Source organism: Macaca nemestrina, chromosome 12 (genome assembly GCF_043159975.1).
Source record: "Macaca nemestrina isolate mMacNem1 chromosome 12, mMacNem.hap1, whole genome shotgun sequence".
Classification (NCBI taxonomy): Eukaryota; Metazoa; Chordata; class Mammalia; order Primates; family Cercopithecidae; genus Macaca; species Macaca nemestrina.
This window is the reverse complement of record NC_092136.1, coordinates 93,448,802-93,464,248: the sequence shown is the minus strand read 5'-3', so window position 1 is coordinate 93,464,248 and position 15,447 is coordinate 93,448,802. Positions and strand designations below refer to the sequence as shown.

The window sequence follows — 15,447 nt, the reverse complement described above, 5'->3', positions numbered from 1 at the left end:
TGCGGAAACCAGAAGTGCCGCCTTTGGTCTCTGCTAACAGCTAGAGAAAGGTGGCTGAGCAGAGTCCGAAAGGGCCTTCCCTTCCCTGTGCCACCCCAGTCTTATCATTGCTAACTTTCCAGGAGCGTCGCAGAGGATGGAAGTTGGATTCCTCAGACTGCATTTTGGGAAGTACTAGTTTGAGCAGTCAAGGTTAGAAGTGTGGAAGGGAAGACACCTTCCTTGGGTATTGTCTGCACATCCCTCTTCCCTGGTGGCACAGGGGACCCACCGGGGTTTGGTCCTCAGTTCTGGCTGTTCCATAAAAGTTGATCTGCCCTAGATGGGGTTAACTTGTGGTCACCAAACTTGCAGGGCTTGACTGGGAAGCAGGAGTGGCAGTGAACATAATGGCCAACCCTGAGAGGGGTGGAGGTCAGCCTCCTCAGACGGGTGCAGTCTCTGCGGGGCACCAAGCCATGCTCAGGGAAGCGGGCATCACAGCCCAGGGAGATGGTTGGCTGGGGTCTGCATGTTCTGTCATCAGTAGGGAACACTGTTGCCACATCAGGAATATACTGGTTTTCTGTCCTCTCCCCTAGTCAGTGCCAGACATGGTAATAAACTTGCTTTTGGGCTTCTGTTTTTCCAAATTGTGCAATATCCCTGCCCTTCTGAGAGTTTGTGCTGGCTTTGGTCCGGCCGGAGGTCAGGTGGTCAGATTCTGGCTTTATTTGGGCTGTGTTCTCGCTGCGAGGAGGAAGCCAGGTTACCTCTGTTGGACCTGCCTGCTCCCAGCATCTCCAGCCACAAGCTGTCTCTGCCGGTGAGTCACCCGTGCAAGAGTCTGCTCACCCACTTTCGTCTTGATGTTTACACCTTTCCCTCAAAGAGGGAACCTCTTCTTTTCGTTTTGAGGGCACTTCTCGGCAGTCCCCTAAAGTGTCCAGTTAGTTTCTTTTGTGGGGCAGGAGCCCGTGCCAGACAGGTACATGTTTTAATGGGAGAAGAGCATTTCTGCCTGTGGATATGAGCTGGCATGCCTGCCTCTTTAACATTATGTCCTGAGCAAAGCCCTTATCTTGTTGTTCTTTTTGCTTCATGTTTAGGTGCGTGTTTGGGTGTGTTTGCTTTAATTATTACTGGGAAGCAAAAAAGATATTTATCAAATGTTTAAATCTATAGCAGTGTCCCTGCTTAGGGAAGCAGAAAGAATAAGTATATATTTAGCCAGGATATCATTGATTTATTACTCTTTTTTCCATTTTGTTGCTGTTTTGTTGGCAGAACCATCTGATTTGTATACTGGTTCAGTTTGGATTTCAGTAGTGAGCGTGAAAAGATTCCTGGGCTGTTTGCCGAAGTGGAGGGACTCGAATGAGTGGGCTTCAGGGCTGCCAGTCTTGGCTGTCTCTGCAATCCCAGGAGCCTGGCACATGGTGCCTTTGTTAGGAAGGTGGAGTTTGGCCAGGCCGTTTCTTTGGCTTTGCCTGGGAGCAGCTCTGTTGGTGACAGTGGAGGCCTCCCTCTCCCGTGGGAAAGGGAATTCTCTCCTGATTCTGGTTTTGGCTTATTTCTCATCCTATGGGGATGAGAGGGAGGAAAGCCCCAGAACTAGTGAGTTTTGGTGATGGGCAGGTTCAGGATAGGACTGGTTTGCAGCTTCCACAGAGCTTTTACAGACGTTTTCTTACATCCCACATTTTCCTTCTTCCCTGTTAGTCCCAATTCAGTCTGTCATCAGTACCGCAGAAATTGGTTTGAACTTTGTCAGTCTTGGGAAGACCTGGGAGTGCAGCATGGAAACCTGTTCAGATTGGTGCAGCAATTTCACATCAGCATAAGTAGCTTGTTTTCGTGGTGGTGGTTTTTTAATCAGTTTAGTTGCTTTTTCTCTGAAATCATATAGGTAATATGCAAATGTATTCTCCTGCAGCCTGCCCTCCCATTTAAATAGTGCAGAAGGACACAGCAGACGTGTCACATTCCCCTTCACCCAGCACCCCTCCCCAGGTGCCACCTTCTCCAGGTCCTCAGAGATAACCAGTGTTAGCAGTTGGATCTGTGTCCTGAAACTGTCACCCTGTATACACAAATATCCTATGGTTTTCCTTCTTTTAGAAGCATGAATCTGATTGCATCATACTGCTTTTTTCACATAGTATATCTTCGAGAGCTTTTCATGCATGTGGCTCTTCTCTGTTCTTTTCATTTGCCTTTTATTTGCCTGCAAAATATTTTCTAATATAGGTATGCCATAATTTATGAATTGGTCCCCTACTGATGAACATGTAAACTCATTAGTTTTGCTGTTATATCTTCATTCATACATATTAGTATGCACATGTTTTTCTAGGAGTGGAATTGGCATGTCAAATGTTAAATTCATTTAAAATGTTACAGCAGTACCCATACTATGCTCTCAAGAGATGTGCTAGTTCCTGTTACCAGTGGTGTATGGGCTGCCATTCTCCTGGGTGAAAGAGATGGATCGTTGTTTAGTAGGCATTTCCTTTATTATTGGCTTCTTGATTCTTAGTGCTGAGATCGTAGACATTCAGAGTGGTGGGTCCGTAGTAACTATAGAAGATGAGGGAACCAAACCCTCAAGGACCATGGCTGAGCTCAGGGTGCTGTGAGCATCATGCCACCAGTGGTGGCATCATGGGACCTGGAAGCAAGAGCTCCTGGTTTCACACTCCTTGTTTCTCCCAGATGCTAGGTGTGGTAATAGGACATTTTAATCTTGGTATAACTTGCTGGAGTATTTCTCCACATCTTTCATCTGAGGAACCAAGGGTCCGTAAGTATTAAGATCAGTCTGTCCTGCGCTGCTGAGGCATGGATTGGAGACTGGGAGGCGGCACTGGGAAGATACTTAAAGATTGTGTGCTGGAAAATCAGACACTGTTGCTTCTGGAAAAGCCTCCAGGAATATGGTAAAGCAGATCTTTTCTTCTAGTTGCCTGTGATTGTTCCCCATCTCCTGGCTTGCTATGGGAATATTGTGGTTCTTTGACCCTTAGCAGGATGCTTTGGGGAGAAGCGATGATTTCTTAGAAAGGTGTTTGAGGGGCGTGACACAATAGGCTGGTAGAGAAGGCATCTGATGGCCTCCATGAATAGGCTGATTCCGGGGCCCTCCCTGCAGGCTGGGCTGCCCAGTGGACACAGTGGGCTTCAGGAAGCCCTGGCTGATTGGACCACAGAGTCCTTTACCTATTGCCCAATGGGGTAGAGAGCAGGCATGCTGGAGGGGGAGCCCTTGGGAGACAAAGGGACTGCAGAGTTGAGCCACACTGGACCCAGCTCCCATTCAGCACCTTATGGGTATCTATATATACATATATACATATATGTTTATATATACGTGTGTGTGTGTATATATATATACATTTTTTTTTTTTTCTAAGAATGAGTCTCGTTCTGTCGCCCAGGCTGGAGTGCAGTGCCACGATCTTAGCTCACTGTAATTGCTGCCTCCCAGGTTCAAGCAGTTCTTCTGCCTCAGCCTCCCTAGTAGCTGGGATTACAGGTGTGCACCACCACTCCTGGCTAATTTTTGTATTTTTAGTAGAGATGGGGTTTCACTATGTTTGTTGGCCAGGCTGGTCTTGAACCCTTGACCTCAAGTGATCTGCCCACCTTGGCCTCCGAAAGTGTTGGGATTACAGGCATGAGCCACGGCACCTGGCTAATAACTGTTTTAAAATGAGTGACTGCATATTACATTTGCATATTACATAAGTAGACATAATCTGGTAACATTAAAGAGAAGAGGTCCGGAGATTAGCAGCTGTCTAGGGCAGATGAGAGTGGGGCTATGGGAATTAAAAGGGATGAAGGTGGGAGACTTGGGTGGAGGCCGTAGGTGGGGCAGGAGAGTTGAGTTGGGATGTTCTCTTCCAACACCGTTGCTCCTGCAGAAACCCCTCCTTTGTGCACACCAGAGCCCCACACGCAGAGGCCTTCTCTCTTTTTTTTAGAAAGACAGATGGCTAGGGGATTGCTAGTGCAACCTCTGCCCTTTATTTCAAGGTGGGTGAGTGAGGCCCTCAAAGCCCAAGCGTCTGTCTCAAGCTACACAGCTGGCCAGGACGGAGCACAAGTAGGCCCAGCGCTCTGTGCTCTGGGGAGTTGAGATTTCTTTCCCTTCTTCCCTGCACTGCCATGCGTTGCTCATAGCCAGACGCAGGAGAGACATGGTGTTAGGCACTTCCTGCCGTTTACTCCTCCCAAGGTTCTTGTGAGATGAGGTCAAGATATGCATGTTCTTCTATTCCAACAGTGCCAGCCACAGATTGATGTCTGCTGGTTTCATTCCCCTGGTCACCTGTAATCAAGGGGAGGACCAAGACTGGATCCTGCCTGCTCTTTCCCACCACACCATGTATGTCGTTAGTTTTTCCTGCGTGGAGCAGCTCTCTTGGGGACTGGTGTGGCACTCAGTATTATTTATCAAATAAATGAGCAAGATCCAATTCAGTCTTTCCCTGGCTCTCGTGTCTCTGAAGTGAGAACATTTGCCTCTCCGTTTGGCCTTCTGGGATTAGTATAGCAACCCTGCCTGCCTTTAAGCTTATCCTCCTTCACTCAGAATTCATTCAGAAAATACACTGTTTTAGGTGTTGGGGGTTTTGCACCAAACAAAAGGAGCCAAAATCCTGTTCTTGTGGGGCCTGTTTTCTAGTGAGGATGGCAGACAGTAGTGATTAAAATACATATGTTTATTAGGTTCCCAGGGCTGCTGTAACAAAGTGCCAGAAACTGAGTGGCTTAAACAGCAGTATGTTTACCATGGTTCTGGGGGCTCTGAGGGGAGTCTGTTCCATGCCTCCCTTCCAGCTTCTGGTGATTGGTTGCTGGCCTTCCTTGGTGTTCTTGGCTTTTGGAAGCATAGCTTCAGTCTCTGCCTCTGCTGTCCCATGGCGTTCCCCTGTGTCTGTGTATGAGTCAGGGTGCTCCAGAGAGACAGAACCAATAGGACATAGATAGGTAGGTGAGAGGGGATTAGAGCAATTGGCTCACATGATTTTGGAGGCTGAGAAGTCCTGTGACAGGCCGTCTGCAGGCTGGAGAATGAGGAAGGCTGGCAGTGGGACTCCATCCAAGTCCAAAAGCCTCAGAACTAGGAAAGCTGATGGTGTAAGTCTCAGTTTGAGGCTGAAGACCTGAGAACCTGGGGGTTTGGGGGCAGGATGTGCTGGTGCAAGTCTTTCTTAGTTGACTGATTAAAATGCCAGTCTCTTCTGGAAACACCCAAATGATATAGTACTTTACTAGCTATCTGGATATCTTTTAGTCCAGTCAAGTTGACATCTAAAATTAACCATTACGGTTTGTGTCTCTGTTTTCTTATAAGGATGCTAGTCATTGGATTAGGGCGCACTCTATTTTAGTATGACTGTGTGAACTCTGACTATCTGAAGACAGGTCTCAGTCAGTTTAGGAAGTTTATTTTGACAAAGTTAAGGACATGCGCTTGTGACACAGCCTTAGAATGTCCTGATGACATGTGCCCAAGGGGGTTTGAGCATAGCTTGGTTTTACACATTTTAGGCAGACATGAGACAATCAGTGTATGTAAGATGAACATTGGTTTGGTCCGGAAAGGTGGTACAACTCGAAATGGGGAGGGGGCTTCCAGCTTATAGGTAGATAAGAGACAAATGGTTGCATTGAGTTTCTGATTAGTCTCTCCAAAGGAAGCAAGCAGATAGGCATTTATCTCAGTGAGCAGAGGGATGACTTTGAATAGAAAGGGAGGCAGGTTTGCCTTAAGCAGTTCCCAGCTTGACTTTTCCCTTTAGCTTAGTGATTTGGGGGCCCCAAGATTTATTTTCCTTTCACAACTGCCTTTTTTTTTAAACTGTGGCAAAAAACCCATAAAATTTACCATCTTAACCATTTTTAAGTGTACAATATATTAGTGTTACCTGTCTGCACATTACTGTTCATCAGTATGACCTCAATTGTGTTAGAGTTCTCCAGAGAAACAGAATCAGTAGAGTCATGTGTATGTATATAAAGAGATTCATTGTAAGGTGTTGGCTCACGTGGTTATGAAGGTTAAGAAGTCCTAAGAGCGGCAGTCTGCAAGCTTGAGACTGGTGAGAGCCAATGGTGTAAGTTCCAATCCAAGTACTGAGGCCTTGAGACCCAGGAGAGCCAGTGGTGTCAGTTCCAATCCAGGTACTGAGACCTTGAGTCCCAGGAGAGCCAATGGTGTAAGTTCTAGTCCAAAAGCCCGCAGGCTTGAGACCCAAGAACAGCCAGTTTCTCAGTTCAGGTCAGTCCGAAGGCAGAAAAGACTGATGTCCCAGCTCAAGCGTACATACACTGCAAGCGGAGTTCCCTCTTACTCAGGCTGTTTGTTCTGTTCAGGTCTTCATTTGATTGGATGAAGTCCACCCAGATGAGGGAAGGCATTCTGCTTTATTCAGTCTGCCCATTCAAATGTTAATCGTATCCAAAAAACACCCTCACAGACATACCAGGAATAATCTTTGGCCAAAAGTCTGGGCACCCGTGGCCCAGTCAAGTTGACACATGAAATTAACCATCACACTCATCCTGAAAGATTGTATCTGCAAAGACCCTATTTCTAAATAAGCTCATATTCTGAGGTTCCAGGTGGACAAGAGTTTTTTGGGACTCCATTCTGCCCAGGTGGTATGTGAGTTATTGGTGACTGCTGAAAAGCTGGAAGAGTCCTGCAGCAGAGGGGAAGGTGAGGTGGTCAAGGAGGGCCTTGCTGAGAAGGAATGTGTGCGTGCACTTGGGGCTGGAGAAGGGGGAGAGAGGGAGGAGCTGCTGTGTGGAGGAAGAGGATCCTGTATGAAAGGGACAGCACAGGCAGAGGCCCTGAAGTGTAGGGACAGTGCAGTTTGAGTCCATTGTGTCAGGGGAGGAAAGGGAGAGGTTGGGAGTAAATAAAAGGATGAGGATCAAGAGGTCCTTCTTTGCATGGACTGTGGCCTTTGCTCTAATAAGATGGGAGCCACTGTTGTGCCTGTGAGCATGAATGAAAGCAGGTAGTGTGGGCCGGCTCATTGAGGACTTTTCCAAGTTCAGATGGATGTAGCTGAGCTGTGTGTGTGCCTAGATATTTTGCAGCAACTGTTTCTAGGCAGGTTTTTAAAAAATGTTAGTGCTGTACTGACCCTTGATCCACCACCATTCCCTTTCTGTATGCTTTTCACCTACCCACCCACACATAAACCACAAACACGCAGAAGAGAGAGCAAACAGACAAGACTGTGGTGGCAGGAATTGCTAGGAAACTGTGTGCATAGCTGCCCTGCTGTGAGCTGCAGGGCCTCACACGTGTGAACTGGTGGGCTCTTCCCCCAACGACCTCTTAAGCTCTGGGCCTGCCTGGTGAACGCCGTGCCTGCCATTCAGGTGGTCTTTAACCTGGGTAGATTTAGAAAATGCTGAGGTCAGTGTGCAAGCTATGTGGATTCTTCTGTGCTTCCAGGATTCTTCTGTGTATAAAATCACTATGCTGTGAAAAGAGTTGAGTCAGCTCCCCAGGTCAGCAGGCCACATTTGGCCTTGAAAATGTAGGACAGGGAGGAACATCCAAGAGGACCTTTGGAGACAGTGAGTAGATGGCTGTGTGGTCTTGGTACGTGGGCCCAGGGCCCTCTGCTGCCAGCCTTGTTACTGGCCTACAAAGTGTTCACACATTGTTGTTCTTGTCATAAAAACACTTCAGCCTGCAATCTGAGTACTGGTCATTAAAAAGAAGGAACTCCAAGCAGAGGCTGACCCTCAGTGGGCCTGGCCTGCTGGTCTGTGGCCTGTTCCGGTTCAGTTTGCCCAGTTACTGGGGGAATCACTACTTCAGATTCCTTGGCCTTGGAGTTGAAGGGAAATATCCTTATCTGGTTGACATTTAATTTCTTCTTCGCCTCCAAAGGAAGGGTCCTGGCCCTTGTTTAATGAGGGCTCTGGGGGTAGTGGGCTATGCGAGGGCCTGATTTCAGCCTCTCTCTCTTGCCTCCACTTACCAAGATAGTGCCAGAAACAGCCTGCTTGGGGAGGTTATCTGGGAGGCCGATGTCACTGTGACCCCTCTGGGGAGCATCGCTTTCGAAGATAATTATGTGTAAGTGGAGATGGAAATAGAATTCTCCAGTGCCAGGAGCAGCTGCTCTTCTGTAGTATTTCAGGAGTTGCCTTTGGGGCCCCTCCTTCCTCTCAAACAAAACACACCCATCCAAAATGAAAGTTGTGAAGCCGATTCCTAGCTAGAAAAGTGAGTGTTACAAATGTGTTTTGTGAGTGTGTAATTCCAGAGTTATTTTTAGGGTGCTTCCCTTAGCACATCAAAAGAGCTTCCTTAGAGGAACTGCCTTTTAAATTGCACAGCTTTCTCTGCCAGAGTGCTACAGGAAATTTTGACTCAGGTAGCGTTCCTTCAGAATCTGTGGAGGCAGGCTTTGCTTCCTTGTTATCGTTAGAACAGAGAGGCCTTGCCCAAGAGTGGGAGCCAGATAGGGCTCCAGGTGTTCCCTTCCCATAAGACAACCTCCTTGTCCTATGCCCGGGGGTGGCTTTTGTCTCCGCTGACATGCCCCCAGCATCTAGTAAATACGTACTTGTTGATGGACAGAATGTGTTGGATGTGGGCTCTGACATCTTTGCTGGGTTCTGAGTAGGCAGCATGCAGTGATTTCACTTAGAACCTTGAGAAGTTGGTCTTCTGGTATCCAGATTGGTACTGGAACATTAAGTTCTGACTTCATCACTGCTGTCTTGGATAAATTACTTGCTTCCCTGGGCCTCAGTTGTCTCATCTTTAACCTGGAGGGTTGGATGAAATGATTGGCATGAGGGTCTCCCTTCACCTCTCCACCCACTCCGGGCAGCCCCTTGCACCTGTCTCTCTGGTCACAGTGGGAGCTCCTGGAGGGTAGAGCCGGTCTAGGCACAGGGAACGTGAACTTTTTGTCTCAGCCAGCCTGATAAACACAGGGCTTCCCCAGAACTCAACATGCTTCAGCCCTGGTGCTCCCTGATGACCCGTCTGGCCAGACCCCCAGAGTTCTTGCTTTCTGGGTCAACTTGGAGGCAGAGACGAGGAGCAGGTGGTGGAGGATTTGGCTAAATCTCCGTTCTGGCTCTGGAGGCGGGTGTCTCCAGTTGCTCAACCTGATCTCCTTGTTCTTTTCTCAAGTTTCACACAACTTTTTATCCTTTCCTTGAACAAAGGCTTTTTATTTCTGGGTGATGTTGTGAGAAGTCTTTGTATTTATAAGTAAGGCAGAAAAGAATGGATCATAACTACAAAATTTTACATCAGTTACATTCCAGATTTGTTGAGAAATATCTATGTGTAGGAAAAAGACCATAAAGTACTTTATTTTAGTGGTCATCTCTGGATTTTCATATTATAGGAGAGTTTTTAAGCATTTTGTTTACATTGAGCATGTACTGTCTTTATAACTATTAAAATTATGATTAATAAACAGCTATTTGTTAGGATTTAGTATGTGCCAGACAATGTAAGAACTTGCCATTACAGTATCTTACTTAATTCTCACTGTGAACTTATGACATTCCTATTTTAAAAAAACAAAATATCCTGGGTGTGGTGACTTGTACCTATAGGCCCAGCTACTCAGGAGTCTGAGTTGGGAAGATCACCTGAACCCAGGAGTTTGAGACCAGTCTGGGCTGTATAGCAAAACCCACCCTGTTTCTTAAAAGCAAACAAATATTAACCTAATTTTTGTTATTGTAAAATATACATAAAACTTGCTTTTTTAGGCTGATTGTGGTGTTTTATGCCTATAATCCCAGCCCTTTGGAAGACTGAGGCAGGAGGATCACTTGAGCCTAGGATTTGGAGACCAGCCTGGACAACATACTGAGACCCCTTCTCTACAAAAATTTTTTTTAAAAATTAGCTATGCGTGGTGGTGTGTGCCTGTAGTCCCAGCTGCTTAGAGGTTGAGTTGGGAAAACTGCTTGAGCCCAAGAGGCTGAGGTTGCAGTGAGCTGTGATCATGTCACTGCACTCCAGCCTGGGAGACAATGAGACCATGTCTCAAGAAAAAAAATTGCCTTATTAACCATTTTTAAGTGTACAGTTTTGTGGTCTTAACCACATCTCCTGAGAGATCTTTTCTTTGGAACCCCTTATGTGATAAATGAGGACGCTGAGACTTACAGAAACAAAGCTACTTGCCCAAAGTCATAGAGCTAGTCAGCTTCAGAGACGGGATTTGAACCCAGAACTGGCATACTCAGAAAGGTCCCAGGTTCTGGCATCTGTGGTATATAATAGTTGGAGTCCATGATCACTTTCCTGCCTCTGCCCACCATTTGACTGTAGAAAGCCATTTGCTAGTATATGGCCCTTTTTTGAAACTCTAGGGGTTGGATTGTGTGTGTTTGCCAGTGAGGTGGTGGTCAGCCGCACTTAGGGTGTGTGGCTGATGCAGGTGCTGCCTGTTGGCGGATGCCAAGGTTGTTTTGTGAGCTCTGGTGTCTCTTGAGAAGGTTGAAGAGTGGGCTGCTGTGCTGAGAGGGTTGTGTGTCGGAATTCTGACTCTAGAAGGTTCTCAGCAGTGCAGTGGAAAGGGCATTGGCCTAGAGCTCAGATATGTGGCCTTGTCAGGTCTGGGTTATTTTGGAGAATGCACATTGAACTTGGGAATTAGTCTGTACTTTAGTCCTGATTGTGCCATGGGGTAGACATACTTTGGCTTCAATTTCCTCATTTCTCAGTGAGGGATAAAAATGCCTGTTCTACCTGCCTCCCAGGATGGTGAGGATTAAATGTCATGATGTGGGGAAAACGTGCTGAGGAAACTACAGGGCTCTCAAGGAAGTTTCTCTGATGAGAATTTCCAGTGTACAATGGTACGTGAGAAGAGTGGGGCTGACCTCGGAGATGTGAGGAGGTTGGATGCGGATGTGAAGAGCGGCAGGTTTGCTTTATTTCGTGTGTTTTTTTGGTTTGTTTTTTGTTTTGGCACCAGCTTGTTTCCTCCACCATTGCTTTGCTGGTGAAGTATAATGTTCCACTGTCTACCTAGTATTTTTCTGTCTGGTGCTGAATGCTCTAGGATTTCACTGGAATTTGTCCCTGCTAAATTCCTTGGATTCACTCTCCCCAAAACTCTCATCTCCTTGGTGAAATGAGTTGTAATTTAGGAGATCATTCTGTAACTCTGCGGTGGTTGAAAGTACACAGCAACTTTCCCTGGTCTTGTCTGTCTTCCTAGTTTTTTGTTTTTTTTTTTTTTGCAAATGTTTGTCTGTTTCTGGTCTCTAATCTTGAGCAGCCAAGCATGTGAGTGGGCTGGAACCCAGTGGTCTGCCCCTGGGGACAGGAGGGGTCCCCCTTGGGTGGTGCTTGCTCCTTATTGGACCATTTCTGTGTTTGATGCTTTGTAGAACATGAAGGTGCAGTAGGCCTTGTTTTATGGGAAGGTATGTATACTCAGACCAATGTGAGTGTTAGGGATAGACAGCTTGAGAAGCCCCTGTCGTGAGAGGTGCAGCCCTCACCCCAAGTGGATGAAGATGGACTATTGGGGATAGTCAGAGAGGATAAACTGTCGGCGGGACTTCTGTGACTTTTTGCTTTTTTACAACTGTTTGAATCAGCTCTTTCCAGGCTGGGGTTTCTGTCCAGCTATCCTGAGATAATTTCTTGAGTCATCACTGTTGCAGTGCACGTTTCATCTGACAGGAAAGCGGGGGCCCATGCAGGGCTCTGCTGAAGTCAGCGGCCCTGTCTTGTTTTTTGGCTTTGAGAATGGTACTCGAAGACTAAGTAGGTCACAGATATCTATTTTGAACTGAGTATGGCTGGGCTGCATGGACATTTAATTTCCGGATCCAATCCTGTTGGATGCATTTGCCCAGGAGGTTGGCAGCAAGCACTCTCTGGTTGGTCGTAGGGTGTATTTATAAAGTGGGAAGAGTCTGGAGGTAACGAGATACTGCAGTTCTCTATTCCTGCAGCAGAGCCAGGAGTGGGTGGGCTTCAAAACCCTTTAGGAATGGGGGAAATGGAGTTTTTCCACCTCACTTCCTTAAATTTTCTGAAAATTGCTGATCCTCACTAACTTTATGAAACTTTTTTCTTTCAAGGAATCAAATTTAATTTTTACCCAATATTAGCTGGCCTCTGCTTCAAGTTGGATAATAGCTTCAGTTGCTGTGTGCCTTGCCTTTTATGCAGATTATCTCATTGAATCCTCACAACAAGCTCAGAAAGTGGTTATTATTTTCTCCATTTTACAGAGGAAAAAACCTGAGAATCAGTGGTGCAGTAATTTGCGGACAGACCCAGTTGTGTAAGTAGCAGGGCTTGAGATTCAAACGTAAGATCTTCTGATCAGAGTGTGGTCCTTTTGCTCCATAGCACAGTGGTCTCAGGAACCCTGGGAGAAGGTGTTCTGGCCAGCTGGGAGTGGCAGCGCAGTAGTGGCTCCTTGGCCCATTGTGAGTTGAGTGCAACCTTCCTCTGAGTGGAGGCCAGCTGTGGGTGTTGGGGATGTGGGCCGCCCCGCCCAGGGAAGCAGCTGTCTTTGTGGAACTGGAGTTATGTTTTATGATGTCATTCTGATGTGACTGGATCGCAGAATTCTGAGTTTTTACCCTTTGTTGGATTTTTTTCCTGTTTCATTATTTTTCTACTATTTTTCTGTGGGTCCTTTCCCAAGACCTTGGATGAGCGCAGTGAGCAGGCGAGATCTGTGAGTTAACATAGGTGGTGACCGCATCGGATGCACCCCCTCCTCTGTGTGCACCAGCTATGGATCCACCATTCCTCATCTTCAGTACTCGGCGCCTTCCCTGCATTTTGGAGGACTAAACACACTTTTGTAATGGGGAGTGTGTGTGTTGCCTTTCTCTTCAGTTTGTCCCCATAAGCTACTTCCAGGGGCCTGGCAGTAATGCTGCTGCTCCAGGTCATTTGTGTTTGAGTGTCAAGAGTTTTCAGGACTTTGCCCAGAAAGTCTTGTCCAGTGCTCCCAGGGAGTCATCATCATCTCCATTTTACAGATGGGGATTCTTAAGGGAAGTCAGTCTTAGGTAGCATACTTCTGTAGCATAGCTTCCCCTGTAAGTTTCATAAAACACAGCCGAGGAGGTGTCTGTTTAAAATCAGGTTGTATTCTGAAAGTGAAAGAATGCCCTCTTCAAATGCCCTGGGGCTCGCCTACACAGTGGGGTTCTCTTCTCCGTCAGGAATGTGTGGGCCCATCCTAGCTTCCCTCCCGGCGGCCATTTCCTGGCTTTGTGAGCCTGAGCTGGTTACTGAACCTTTCTGAGTCTGTGTCCTATAATTTGGTGATGATAGTACAATCTAAAAGAGACTGTGGTAAGATATATATGAGATAGTGTATGCGAGATCACCCAGGGCTCAATGTGTTGTAATTGCTTGTCTTTATTTTTCAACTAGGATGGCTTAAAGAAAGCACAGATCTCGCTACAGAGGCTGAGGCCTGAGGAACTCCCCTCCCCTGAAGGGCATTAGTAACTGATCTTCCCTGCACACTTCCTCCCCCAGAACAAGAGGGAGAGGATGAAGCTTAAAAACCCTACTTCAGCTAGAATCTTTCCAAGATTTTCCCATTCTGTTTGGTTTTGGAACGGGGTGCTGATATTTGCTTCATTTACTGGAAACCAAAACTAAGGAAGTCCATGTTAACCACACAGCCTTTGAGAAATGCCCAGTATTTTTAAAAATGAAAAAAATGCCAAAACATGATTTTAGAAAGCGGGGTATTTTAAATGTACATATTGGACATGTCAGCACTTGTAGCACACACACTTTCACTGATTATATAATTATCTTGAAAAGACTTTTAAAAAATCTAAATTTGAGGTTTTCTGGTCTCATCTCTTGCGGGGTCTTGCTCTGTCACCCAGGCTGGAGTGCACTGCCATGACCTCAGCTCACTGCAACCTCTGCCTCCCAGGCTCAAGCGATTCTCCTGTCTCTGCCTCCCGAATAGCTGGGACTACAGGCATGTGCCACCGTGTCCAGCTAATTTTTTATATTCTTGGTAGAGATGGGGTTTTGCCATGTTGCCCAGACTGGTCTTGAACTCCTGAGCTCAAGCGTTCCACCTATCTTGGCCTCCCAGAGTGCTGGGATTGTAGGCGTGAGCCACTATGCCCGGTGTGGTCTCACCTCTTTTTTTTTTTTTTAATTTTTTATTTATTTTTTATTATTATTATACTTTAAGTTCTAGGGTACATGTGCATAACGTGCAGGTTTGTTACATATGTATACTTGTGCCATGCTGCTGTGCTGCACCCATCAACTCGTCAGCACCCATCAATTCGTCATTTACATCAGGTATAACTCTCAATGCAATCCCTCCCCCCTTCCCCCTCCCCATGGTAGGCCCCGGTGTGTGATGTTCCCCTTCCCGAGTCCAAGTGATCTCATTGTTCAGTTCCCACCTATGAGTGAGAACATGCGGTGTTTGGTTTTCTGTTCTTGTGATAGTTTGCTAAGAATGATGGTTTCCAGCCGCATCTATGTCCCTACAAAGAACACAAACTCATCCTTTTTTATGGCTGCATAGTATTCCATGGTGTATATGTGCCACATTTTCTTAATCCAGTCTGTCAATGATGGACATTTGGGTTGATTCCAAGTCTTTGCTATTGTGAATAGTGCCGCAATAAACATACATGTGCATGTGTCTTTATAGCAGCATGATTTATAATCCTTTGGGTATATACCCAGTAATGGGATGGCTGGGTCATATGGTACATCTAGCTCTAGATCCTTGAGGAATCGCCATACTGTTTTCCATAATGGTTGAACTAGTTTACAATCCCACCAACAGTGTAAAAGTGTTCCTATTTCTCCACATCCTCTCCAGCACCTGTTGTTTCCTGACTTTTTAATGATCGCCATTCTAACTGGTGTGAGATGGTATCTCATTGTGGTTTTGATTTGCATTTCTCTGATGGCCAGTGATGATAAGCATTTTTTCATGTGTCTGTTGGCTGTATGAATGTCTTCTTTTGAGAAATGTCTGTTCATATCCTTTGCCCACTTTTTGATGGGGTTGTTTGTTTTTTTCTTGTAAATTTGTTTGAGTTCTTTGTAGGTTCTGGATATTAGCCCTTTGTCAGATGAGTAGATTGCAAAAATTTTCTCCCATTCTGTAGATTGCCTGTTCACTCTGATGGTAGTTTCTTTTGCTGTGCAGAAGCTCTTTAGTTTAATGAGATCCCATTTGTCAATTTTGGCTTTTGCTGCCGTTGCTTTTGGTGTTTTAGACATGAAGTCTTTGCCCATGCCTATGTCCTGAATGGTACTACCTAGGTTTTCCTCTAGGGTTTTTATGGTATTAGGTCTAACATTTAAGTCTCTAATCCATCTTGAATTAATTTTCGTATAAGGAGTAAGGAAAGGATCCAGTTTCAGCTTTCTACTTATGGCTAGCCAGTTTTCCCAGCACCATTTATTAAATA

At 46.1% G+C, this 15,447-nt stretch overlaps 1 protein-coding gene across 18 annotated transcripts in view; it reads left to right on the top strand.

Moving 5' to 3' along the window:
- Window positions 1-15,447, top strand: part of LOC105484354 (uncharacterized) — a 350,064-nt gene that overhangs the window by 123,588 nt on the left and 211,029 nt on the right. Inside the window, exon 1 of one of the 18 annotated variants that reach the window (XR_011610990.1) lies at window positions 3,413-12,701. The exons of the other annotated variants lie outside the window; for them this stretch is intronic. The gene's annotated coding sequence lies outside the window, so the exon portion shown is untranslated. Of the gene's footprint in view, window positions 1-3,412; window positions 12,702-15,447 lie in introns of those variants that run through there. 18 annotated transcript variants of the gene reach the window in all.